Source organism: Neovison vison, chromosome 5 (genome assembly GCF_020171115.1).
Source record: "Neovison vison isolate M4711 chromosome 5, ASM_NN_V1, whole genome shotgun sequence".
Taxonomy (NCBI): domain Eukaryota; kingdom Metazoa; phylum Chordata; class Mammalia; order Carnivora; family Mustelidae; genus Neogale; species Neogale vison.
The window spans coordinates 83,783,864-83,797,434 of NC_058095.1; positions in this window are offsets into that span (position 1 = coordinate 83,783,864).

Genomic DNA, 13,571 nt, shown 5'->3' on the forward strand with positions numbered 1-13,571 from the left:
TACAAAAAAGAAAAAACTCACTTGACAAAATCCAAGACCCATCCATGGTAACAATTTAAAAAATTAAAAAAAACAACAACAACACCTCAGCAAAATTGGAATAGAGGGGAACTTCCTCAACTTGATAAAGAACATCTATAAAAACCTACAATTAACATCATAATTAATGGTAAGAAACTCAATAATGATATCCCTCACTATTACTTATCAATGTCATACTGAAAGTTCTAGCTAATTCAGATGACATAAGAAAAAGAAATACATTGGAGCACCTGGGTGGCTCAGTCGTTAAGCATCTGCCTTCGGGTCAGGTCATGATCCCAGGGTCCTGGGAACGATCCCGGCATCAGGCTCCCTGCTCTGCAGAAAGCCCAATCACCCTGCTTGTGTTCCCTCTCGTTGTGTCTCTGTCAAATAAATAAATAAAATCTTTAAAAAAATTTTTTAAAAAAGAAATACATTTATACTGATTGGGAAGAAGGAAATCAAACTGGTCTTTGTTTACAGATGACATGTCTGTGTAGAAAATCTGAAAAAATCTATGCAAATACTCCTGAAACCAATAGCAATTATAGAAGTTTGCAGGATACAAGGTTAATATACAAAAGTAAGGGGTAAAACCGCTCAACATATAAAAATGTCCCAGTTGTACGATATATGTCTTGGGGATGTAATGTATCTCATGATGATGATAGTTAACAATAATGTATTGCATATTTGAAAATTGTTAAGATAATTGATCTTAAAAGTTCTCATCACAAGGAAGAAAGCTTGTAACTATGTGTGGTGATGGATATTAGTTAAACTTATTGTGATAATCATTTCCCAGTATATACATATATCAAATCATTATGTTGTATACCTAAAATGAATACAATGTATAAATGTCAATTATATATATGTGTATATGTCAATTATATTTCACAAAACAACAATGGCTTTCTTATATATCAGCAATGAACAAGCATAATGTGAAACTTGTAATTTGTAACTTAAAAATATATTGCCATTTACAATAGAAGCACAAAACTATGAAATACTCCAGTATAAATCTAACACAACATATACAAGATCTACAGATGAAAACTACAAAATCGGATGAAAATAACAAAGAAGTTAATACATGGAAAGATATTTCATACTCATGAATAGGACAATTGTAGTCAAGGTGTCAGTTCTTCCCAACATAATCCATAGATCCTACACAATCCAAATCCAAATCCTAGCACGTCATTTTACAGATATTAATAAGCTGATTCTAAAGTTGATATGGAGAAGCAAAAGACCCAGAATAGCCAACTCAATACTGAAGGGGAAGAACAAAGTTGGAGGACTGACACTACCTAAGTTCAAGACTTACTATAAAGCTACAGTAATCAAAGCAGTATCCTATTGGCACAAGAATGGACAAATAAATCAGTGTAACAAGATTGAGACCACAGATATAAATCCACATATATATTGCCCACCAACTGATATTTGACAAAGATGAAACGAGCAAAGACAGTCTTTTCAATAAGTGGTGCTGGAACAATTAGACATCTTCATGCAAGAAAAAATCTAGATACCTTACACTCGTCACAAAAAATTTTTTTTGCCAAAAAAATCATGAACCTAAATATAAAACATGAAATTAGGGAAGTCATAGAATATAATAGGAGAAAATCTAGATGAGCTTGGGTATGACAGTGACATTTTATTTACTTTTTAAAAATATTCTCTTGGAAATTTTCATTATTATGGTTTAAATTTCTTCTTAAAAAATAACTTTCCAGGGGCACCTGGGTGGCTCAGATGATTAAGTGTCTAACTCTTGATCTCAGCTCAGGGCTTGATCTCAGGATCGTGAGTGCAAGCCCTGAGTTGGGCTCCACCGTGGGTGTAGAGCCTACTTTAAAAAACAAAAACAAAATTAACTTCCCCTAAGTTAAAATTATTATTCTCACAAATACTAGCACGAAATGAAATAGTAACAGCAAAACAAAAACCATGATTAATGAGGAAGTTGAATGTTTTATGATTAAACTATTTATCTTCCTACAAGCCTGTTGCTTCTTTGCATAAAAACAGCACCAGCAAGGGCGGTATATTGCAAAATTAAAGACAGTATTGCTCTTTATCTGACACTACACAACTCACAAACCTTTCTCCAGTGCCAGTATTTCTAATGGGAAGATAATTTGAGCATTTCCACCTCAATCTAGGGTAAGCAATCCAGGATATAAGCAAATGACTATATTCCCTAAGGTTTAAGATTACAATGTTGTTCTTGATTTATGTAATTTTTATAACTAGTTTTTAACCACAGATAATTTTAGGATTCTGAATGTTATAATTGGAGTCTAGCCTAAAAATCATAGGGTGTTGCAAAAAAGATGCACGTTGTGTTTATATGCAATCATTAGAAATTTAAGGGGTGGTTTCCTCCTTTAACATAGTTGCAAGTATTGTTAAAAGTTGCTATTTTAAAACCTCTATGCACAACTAATTCAAGACAACTATACTAGATTAAGTCGCTTTATGCTAGTTTATTTAGGGGTTCCATTTTCACTTCTCAGTAGATTTTATGTATTTTCCATATGTTTTTTCACTCATTAATTCACCCAGTTCTGAAGGATTACTGAGTATTATTTGATCAGCCAACCATTTTCATAACATATTTGTTGACAAGTCTTGGATTTTCTGCAAGAGCTTCATTAATTTCAGCTATTTCTGACCAGAGGAGAATAGAGTTCACTAATAGCTTTCACACTTTCCAAAGCACCAAACTTATCTTGCTCAATTTGGTCCAACTTCAGGCAGATTGCAGTAAACATCTCCCAAAGCTTCCTGTGCAAAGCTGCCGATTCCCACTGGTCTAGTACCATTTTCTGTTGTCATTCAGTCACGTTTGTCTGTGAATGCAGGCACAGAGAGCAGAGTGGAGCATGTGCACAGCTTCCAGATGGTGCCAGTCCTCAGGCCCCCGGTACCTCAGCCCCCATGTTCCTCACTGCTTCTAGAGTCATGTTCTCATGTTCACAGAGGTGTGGGGGTCATAGACTGGCAATGACATTTTAGATAGAACATTGAAGGCATGATCCATGGAAGAAAGAATTGGTTAGTGGAATTTTGTTACAATTAAAAATTTCTTCACGTGCAAGACAGTAAGATTCTCTCAAGAAAATGAGACAATAAGCCACAGACTGGAAGAAATTACTTGCTATAGACACATCTGATAAAGGACTGTTATTCACAATACACAAAGAACTCTTAAGTTTCAGCAATAATAAAACAAGCAATCTGATTTTAAAATAGACAGTCTGAAAAGAAGCCTCACCAAATAAGATATACAGATGGCCAGTAAGCATACGGAAAGAGGTTCAATATTATATGTCATCAGGGAATTGCTAACTAAAACAATACTGAGATACCACACTACATACCTATTAGAATGGTCAAAATTCCAACACTGACAATAGCAAATGCTGGTGAGAATGTGGAGCAACAGATGCATTCATTGCTGGTGGGAATGCAGAGCGATACAGCCACGTTGGAAGACAGTTTGGTAGTTTCTTGCAAAACTAAACATCCTTCCAGCATACAATTCAGCAATTGTGCTCCTTGGAATTTACCCAGAGTTGAAAAGTACAGGGGTCTACCCTCATCTGTGGTTTCATACCCCCCATCAACCGTGGTCTTAAAGCAGACAATCCTCCTTCCGACATACTCTCAGAGGGTCAGCGGTCACCTAATTCTCTATCAGAATGCCTCCGTCATTCACCTCGCTTTGTCTTATTATATATATTATATATTATTACATAGGCCTTTTATCATCTCACACCAACACAAGGAGGGTGAATATAGTACACAAAGATATTTTGAGAAAGAGACCATGTTCACATAACTTTTATTACAGTGTATTGTTATGCTTGTTGTATTTTAATGTTAGTTATTATTGTTCATCTCTTACAATGCCTCTTTGATAAGTTAAACATGATCACAGCTGTGGATGTACAGGAAAGAACATAGCGTATCTAGGACTCATACACTGTCTGTGGTTTCAGGCATCCACTGGGGATCTTGGACCACGTCCCCCATGGATAAGGGGAGACTACTGTATGTCCACACAAGAACCCATACATGGGTGTTTAAAACAGTTTTATTAATAATTGCCCACACTTGGAGGCAACCAAAATGTCCTTCAGTAGGTGAGTAGATGAATAAAACCATGGTAAATTCAGACGATGGAATATTATTCAGCACAAAAAAGGAATAAGCCATGAAAAGCCCAGAAGGATCTTTAAATGCATACTAGTAAGGGAAAGAAGCTAATCCATCTATATTCAACTATATAGCATTCTGGAAAAAACAAAACTGTGGAGACAGTTAAAAAAAAATCAGTGGCTGCTAGAGGTTATGGGGAGGGAGGATGAGTTGCTCAGGTGAAGGATTCTTAGGGCATGAAACTATCCTGTATACCATAATAGTGGAAACCTGTCATTATACCTTTGTCAAAACCCATAGGACATATGACACCAAGTCAAATCTTACTGTAAACTATGGACTTTGAATGATACTGATGTGTCAATGTGGATTCATTGATTGTAACAAATGGACTCTGGTGGGGGATGTTGATAATGTGAGAGGCTATGCATGTGTAGAGGCAGGGGTGCATGGGAAACCTCTGTACTTTCCATTCCATTTTGCTGTGAACCTAAAGGTGCCCTAAAAAGATAAACCTATTAATTAAAAAAATCTCTTTTCTGTCATTTTAGTGGTATTAGGGGAGAGAGAAAATGTAGATACATCCAGACATCTTAGATGTCTAAATCAGTGTAATACATTGAAATAGAGTAGTGTGTTGAAGTCTATGGTTGGTGAAGAACACTAGAAGAAGCTGGTTACTTTTGGTCCTGAGGAAATAATTAGTGCTCCTAGTGTGAACTGAAAGCAAAGGAATGGGCATTAAGTAAAGAGGGTCCAATGGTTTATTTAAGAATCATAAATATCCTGGCAGTGCCAGCTGCTGAGTAATGGGGAACCATTTTTAGGTAGACTTCAAGCTTCTCACACTGCAGAAGATTCCTGACCCACGAGGGAGATCACGGCCAATGTACAAGCAACAGAGGCAGAGATCTCAAGGTAGAGAAAGGGGTGCACATTATGAGCCCATATCTGCTGGGACCTAAGTCCACAGAATGCCTGCAGTTGGTTGTATAACCACCAGTCAGCAAGTGCAGCCTTTCCTGCAAATACAGAAAGACCTCAGTCATAAATAAAACACACCCCGGCGCCGCCAGGTGGGGCTCCAATTCAGCTGTCAGTGCTTGATACTTTAAACAAGAATGGATAACAAAAGGATAGAAGCATAGTTCAGTTAAATACAATGGAGAGTCCAGAAATAAATCCTTAAATTTATGGTCAGTTAATTTTTGGCAAGAATGTTAAGACAATCCATTGGGAAAAGAATAGTCTTTTCAGCAAATGGTCAATATTCACAAACACACTAATGAAATCATACTCCTGCATCTTGCCACTCACAAAGATAAACTAAAAATAAATCATAGAGCTAAATGTAAGGGTTAAATTTTAAAAAAAAATTTAAAATATTATTTATTTATTTATTTGACAGGCAGAGATTACAAGTAAGCAGAGAGGCAGGCAGAGAGAGAGAGGAGGAAGCAGGCTCCCTGCTGAGCAGAGAGCCCAATGCTGGCTCGATCCCAGGACCCTGGGACCAAGACCTGAGCCAAAGGCAGAGGCTTTCACCCACTGAGTCACCCAGGCACCCTTAAATTTAAAAAATTTTAAAGAAAACACAGGAGTGAATTTTCATGACTTTGGGTCAAGCAAAGATTTCTTAGATATGATGTCAAAAAGAAAACCAACAAAATAATTAAGAAATTGGACTTCATCAACATTAAAACACATAAGGGCATTAAAGAATGCCTTTTAAAAAAAGTGAAAAGAAAACACACTTCCAAGAATGGAAGATATTTGCAAACCATATTTCCTTTCTTTTCTTTTTTTTTTTTTTTAGATTTTTTTTTTTTTTTTTTTACTTATTTATTTGACAGACAGAGAGATCACAAGTAGGCAGAGAGGCAGTCAGGGAGAGAGGAGGAAGCAGGCTCCCCGCCGAGCAGAGAACAGAGAGATCACAAGTAGGCAGAGAGGCAGTCAGGGAGAGAGGAGGAAGCAGGCTCCCCGCCGAGCAGAGAACCCTCTGCGGGGCTTGATCCCAGGACCCTGGGATCATGACCTGAGCTGAAAGCAGAGGCTTTAACCCACTGAGCCACCCAGGCGCCCCACAAACCATAGTTCTGATAAGACACTTGTATCTAGAATATATAAAGGACTCTAACAACTCAATAATAATAAAAAATAATCAAATTTTAAAATTGGCAAAAAATTTGAAGAGACATTTCTTCAAAGAAGATATAAAGATGGCTAATAACCACAGGCGAAGGACTGATATCATTATTCTTTAGGAAAATATAAATCAAAACCAAAGTGATACCACTTCACCCCTACTAGGATGGTTATAATAAAAGGACAGATAGTAACAAGCATTGATGGATGCAGAGAAACTGGGGACCTCATACTAGCTGGTGGGAATGCAAAAATGATGTAGTTGCTTTGGAAAACAGTCTAGCAGTCCTCCTGAGGTTAAATATAGAGTTATCATTTGAACCACCAATTCCACTACTGGGCAAATACCCAAGAGAAATGAAATCATCATCCCCACAAAAACGTGCTCATGAATGCTTATGAATGAATGCTCATGAATTCATAATAGTAGGAATAACCCAAATGTTCATCAACTGATGGATAAACACGATAAGTAAAATGGGGGAAATCTACACAAAATTATCTGACAATAAAAAGGAACGATATACTAACATATGCTACAACATGGACGAAACTTTAAACCATTAGGTTAAGTAAAAGGAGCCAGTCTCCAAAAGCTGTATATTGTATGACTCTGTGAAATGTCCAGAAGAGGCAAACCCATAGAGGTAAGAGCTAGATTAGTGATTGCCTCAGGTTGGCAACTGGGAGGGGGGTTTAAAGAAAAAAATGGGAGTGATCACCAAAGGGAATAGAGTTTCTCTTGGAGTGAAAATTAAAATGTTCTAAAATTGTGATGATGTTTGGGGGCACCTGGGTGGTTTAGTTGATTAAGCATCTGCCTTTGGCTCAGGTCATGATCCTAGGGTCCTGCAATCGAGCCCCACACTGGGCTCCCTCCTTGGTGGGGAGTCTGCTTCTCTCTCTCCCTTTGCCCTTCCTGGTTCCCCTGCTCATGCTCTCTTTCTCTCTCTCTCTCTCTTGCACACTCTCTCTCAAATAAATAAATAAAATCTTTAAAAAAATCAAACGAAGTTGTTGGGATGTTTGTGCAACTCTGAATATCCTGAAAACTGTTTAATTTTACACTCTAAATGGGTGAACTTTATGTATTTGTGTCAATTATATTTCATTGAAGTTAACTTTTAATTAATTTATTTATTTATTAAAAAGATTTTATTTATTTATTTGACAGAGATCACAAGTAGGCAGAGAGACAGGCAGAGAGAGATGGAGAAGCAGGCTCCCTGCTGAGCAGAGAGCCCGGTGTGGAACTCGATCCCAGGACCCTGGGATCATGACCTGAGCCAAAGGCAGAGGCTTTAACCCACTGAGCCACCAGGCACCCCTAAAGCTACCTTTTTAAAGAAAAGATTTTATTTTTAAGTAATCTCTACACCCAGCTTGGGGCTTGAACTCACAACCCTGAGACCAAGAGTCTCATGTTCCACCAACTAGGAAGCCAGGTGCCCCTAAAGCTACTTTTTGAAAAAAAGATGGCCAGAATCATTTGAGGAAAGCTACCAACATGAAAGAGAAAGAATAAAACAAAGACACAAGTACCAAATATGATAGCAAAAAGATACCCAGAGACAATTTGGCAAACAACAGAAAAAACTTGAAATAATAAGAGGGCTAATAAACACAAATATTGAAGACATAAAACAAGAATAGATTGTTTAGAGAATAAGAATGAGCTCTTGGGAATTAAAAAGATATTGCTTGCCAGCCCTTGAAGAGTTTAATATGAAATCTAAAGTCAATGAAATCTTCCAGAAAGTGGAATAAAAAAGACATGGATGTTAGTATATAAACTTAAGAAAACTGGAGGAGCAATTGAGGCGATCCAACATATAGGAGTTAGAGAACAGAGCAAATAAAGTTCAAAGCAATGAAAGAAAATTTCCCAGAAATTTTCAAGGATACAAACCTCTAGGTTGAAAGCTACATGGTTTTCAGGATAATACATGAAAAACAATGTATATGAAGGAACATAATCATGAAATGTAGAACACTGGGCATGCAGAGATGATCCTAAATGCTTGGAGAGAAAGGGGGGGAGGGGAAAGGCCACTTACACAGGAGTGAGAATCCGAATGGCTTTGGACTTCTGACACTAAGACTAGAAGCAGGTAAACGAACGATTAATGCCTTCCAAATGCATGTGAATGTTCAACCTAGAATTTTATGCCTCCCCATATTTTCAATCAAGTAGAAAAAAGACATTTTCAGACAAACTAGGACTCCAAACTTTTTCTAGGTATAAATCAAGAAAAAGGAAGATACAGCTTTTGGCAAAAATGGGATCCAACACAGAAAAGTGACAAAGAGAATTCCTCCCCAAGATGAGCTGTTTGTCAGGTTTGGAGGGCGGCCAGTCCAGACTGGGAGGAGGTGGACAAAGCATTTGTGCTCCTGGAAAACAGTCTGGCATTTGACAGATCCACTGCAACAATTGGAAGGCAAGGAGGGAAGGACAGGCAGAGGAAGGGAATGAGGGAGGGAGGGGAAGACAAGAAGGGAGGAGGAAAGGATGTATGGACAGACAAAAACACCTGCAGGCTCAAAGAAAACAAAGCAAATGAAAAAGTGAGGCAATTAGGTCAAAGAGGGAAAAAATTATATAAAAAGAAAAACATAATCACAATATAGTATTTGGCTCAAAGAGTACATAGCATAGTCTCAGTAGTATTTACACTGACAATTGATTTAACAAAAAATTGTAGTAGAACTCTGTTAGGAAACAGAGGTTGGGAAGGGGACTGTAAGAGAATGACCATAATTGCTATTGATAAAAAATATTTTAAATAAGTAAGTCAAGAAATAGCATTAGAAGCTTATTACCAACAAAGGAAATACTAGAAGAAATAACAGAAAAACATGACAGCTGGTTGTGTTTGGGGAGCGGGAAATGGTAAGAGATGGACACAGACTTCTTTTTTTGAAGTCTCTTCAAAACTATATAAATTTATTATGTTTATAAACCTTAAAATTAGCTTTTAACAACAAAGAAAACACTTTACCAATCATGTAAACTAGTGGTCTTAAAACTTGTTTTGGTTAGAATGCTTTTTTTGGAAAACCTATGCAAAATACAAGAACAACTAGTATATGAGAGAAGCAAAAGGCTTTTAAGAATAACATAAAAGCCAGATTCTCTCTGACCTGTGTAACTAATAAATCTGAGAGAAGTTCTAACTTACCCAAAGTTATTCAAAGCAGGGCTTAGAATCAAGGCCCTGGATTCCCTGCCCAGGAATCTTTCTCTTATATGGCCCTGCTTCAAGAATTTAAAAACACGAGCGACAGAGGCATCACTGAAGCTGGTTCATTTTTATGGACAGGGAAAATGTGGGCATCTATGATCATACTGATGTAAGAGTTAGAGGTCAGTGGAAGGAATAAATGAGCACTGAGGCTTTCACAGGAGGTAAGATGTAATAGGATCAAAGGAGAAAGAGGGGAATTCAAGAGGTTGGCATTGCTGTGCTAATGGTGTTAACAAGATATTATCTTGATGCCTGGTTTGATCAATCAATAACTTCTCCAAGCACTGAGCTGGGTATTGAGGCCAGGTCTGGGTTCAGACGGAAGGGGTTTCTTGATCGATTGGCAACGTCTGGCAAGACAAGTGAGAGGTTGCTGGAGTATTCATGCTGCATGTCTTCTAGTCTTGGATTATTACTATAAGCTATCATGATCCTTTTGGAGACATTAGTCACCAGCTTAAAGAAAAGGAAACTGGTGATTTTAGGAAACACCATGTGGTCAAAGCAGTGTAGCAGGAATAGTCAATGATGCTGCTGATCCAAAGGTAGTTTTGGATGCACCGTAGATCTTCACTTCAGTTGACTCTGCTCCTTGAGAGAGGGTGTGGTCTCTCCATTGCCCAAGTGTAAATGATGCATAAGAGATGAAGGCTAGCTTATCCTTATCTTAAAATTCAGCAAGAGGGTACCTGCGTGGCTCAGTCAGTTGGGCATCCAACTCTTGATTTCAGCTCAGCCCATGATCTCAGGGTCATGAGATCAAGCCCCACATTGGGGCTCTGTGCTCAGGGTGGAATCTGCTTGAGATTCTCTCTTTCTCCCTCTGCCCCTCCCCCTGTTTCCATTCTATCTCTGAAATAAATAAAATCTTAAAAAAAAATTCAGCAAGATGTTTGTCAGTGCAAGGATTAATGCAAAACTAGGGAACCTATTGTCTCAGATCTGAGCTATCCAGTATGGTAGCCATTAACCATGTGTAGCTACTGAGCATGTGAAATGAGGCTGGTATGACTGAGGAACTGAATTTTGAGTTTTAATTAGTTAAAACTGAAGTTGAAATTGAAACCCTCTTCCACTTTCAGATGGAGTATACATACTTTTCCCTATTCCTCCTGTTAAATACAACAAAAACTCTTAGACGTTACATATAAAACAAAAAGCACTGAAAGGTAGAGAGGTGGTAGCCAAGCAGTTAGGGACCTCAGTCTCCAAGGAATGACACAGTAGTGAGTTCTCTGGGTTTTCTTTCTGCCTCAGTGTTCCAAAGTTGGAGCTAGAAGCCAACAGCCTGGAAATGTCAACAAGCACAGGCAAAGAGAGTCCCCACAAAAGCCTGCTCTCTCTAGCTAGTGGGGTAGACTAGCAAGATAGCTTTTAGACCATAATCGCTCTCTACTCCAGCCAACTGCCAGAGAAAACTGTGGCACCACATGCTTACCCTAAAATGCCATGCCAGCAAAGGCAAAGTGGAAGCCTATAATTCTACTCTTGCAAGGCTGAAAATGAGGCTCCTCAACATTCCTGCTGGGGTGATTTCAGAGAACTCCAAGCAGGAGACTGGGATATTTCCCAACTTGGCAGTCTAAGTGAAAAATATGGGGAACCTGGACTTTGGTGTCCGATACCTGACAATAATGAGGCATCTCTCTCCCCCCATCACTAGGATGGTGTCAGAGGAGGCTTTGCACAGAGTCAGGACTTCTCAGTGATAATGAGGCCACCCCAACAAGATGTCAGTGGACACAACTTGGACAGCAGATACATCACCCCTGCTCAGCCGTTAACAAGGAAACGTCCCTGTCCCTGCATATCAAAAAGAGGCTGAGAGGCTGACTTCTGCCTGCACCAGGCAATAATGAAGCAGTTATGTCCCTCTTTCCTTGCCGGAACAATGCCCATGACAGCCAGCTAAAACAGAAGATCCAAAGTCTTGGAATGTAATGCAAAATGTCCAGGTTCACAACTGAGGATCACACCAAGAATCAGGAAGATCTTTGAAAGAAATCACTAGACAACAATGCTGAGGTATTAGACTTACCTAAGATTTTAAATCACAATGTATGCTTCAAAGAGCAACTGTGTTCTTCAAAAAAAAAAAAAAAAAGAAAAAGAAAAAGAAAAGAAAAGAAAATGGGTAGAAAGCTTCAGCAAAGCAGCAGAAGATATAAAGAATCAAATGTTATTTTGTGGTCCCCAAAATACAATAACGGAAATACAAAGCTCCATGGATGGGCTCAAGAGTAGAAGAGAGGGGACAGAGTAAAGAATCTGTGAGCTAAAACAACAACAGAAATTACCCAGCCTGAGCAGCACAGAGAAAATGGGTGAAAAGGCAGGGGAGAGATGAGCAGAGTCTCAGGGATAACAGAAGATGTAATACTTGCATCTTCAGAGTACTGGACAGAGAAGAGAAACAGGGCAGGGATGAAAAAGTGCTCAATGAAATAATGGCTGAAAACTTCTCAAATTTGGCAAGAGATGTGAACCTACATAGTCAGGAATCTGAGTGAACCACAAACAGGGTAAATCTAAAGAAATCCAAGCCAGCACACAACATAACTAAAACTTCTGGAAAGCAATTAAAGAACATTTTGGAGTTAGAGAAAGACAATGACCTTGTCCGTAGAGGAAAAATAGAATAATAGATTCTCATCAGAGACCATGGAAGCTGGACAGAAGGGGCATATTTCTCAATGTTGAAAGAACAACTATCAATCTAGAATCCTATACCCAAATGAAATTATACCCAAAGTAAGTACACCTAAAATATCTTTCAGGAGAAAAGGGGAGAGGAAGACATTCTCAGATGAAGGAAGCCTAACAGAATTTGTCACCTCTTGACCTTTCCTAAAAGAATGGGTAAAGGACGTTTTCTAGAAAGATAGGAAAAGATAAAAATCCTAACAGTATCAGGAAGAAAGAAGATGGTGAGCAAAACTATCCACAAATACAGTAGGATTCCCTTTCCCTCTTGAGTTTTCTAAAGCATATTTGATGGTGGAAATAAAAATTAGAACAGTTTGATGGGAGTTGCAAAAGAAAAACAAAAGTTGCCGTTCAAGCTAGTTTTCTCCCCTTAACAGTGGGCCTTATGTATTTCATCCCAGTGTTCAATAACAATAAAATGTTTCTTCCTTTCTACAGTGAATAAGCACATTTTGTCCACTAAGCTGTCACTTTTGGAAATGGAAAATTCACTTGCTGAGGAAAAGTTCTTTATTGATGGAAAATAATATAATTAATGGTTAATAATGCCAGCATAGTAGTACTTACAAATATGCACTTTAATAGCAAAGATCTTTTATTATGTTGAATTTTTGCCAATGGAAATAAAATATTAATTAAGTACTGGGCTTTAAAGTTGGCCCATAAGTAGAATCTGGAGGAAGTATTATGAATTTGATAAACTGCATTTAAAAAATTTGCAACTGAGGGCACCTGGGTGGCTCAGTTGGTTAAGCATCTGCCCTCTGCTCAGGTTATGATCCCAGGGTCCTGGGATCCAGTTCCACAGTGGGCTCCCTGCTCAGCCAGAGTGTCTGCTTCTCCCTCATCCTATGCCTCTCCTCCCCACTTATGCTCGCTCGCTCTCTTGCAAACAAATAAAAATCTTTATAAAGTTTTTGTGGGTTTTTTTTTTTTTTTTGGCAACTGAATAATGGTTCAAACCATAGGAGGTTCAGAGGAAGCCAGTCATGCTGGCTACTGTTTTTCTCTTTGAGATTTGCATTCAGATTTATCAAGGGACACATAACATGCCAAGTGTAGAGGAAACTTCTAAAGAATGTAGTATTTTTTCCCTCAACACACTCTAGTCACACCCAGCAATGACCACAGATATGTTGAAGTTCGGTCTGGCTGTGTCCTTGCAACATTCTGAGCGGAGTGTTCACCTCCTATGGAATCTGTCAAAACACTGAAGGGTCTGTTCTCAGTAATCTGTTATCTGGCCTTCAGCCCAGTTAATTC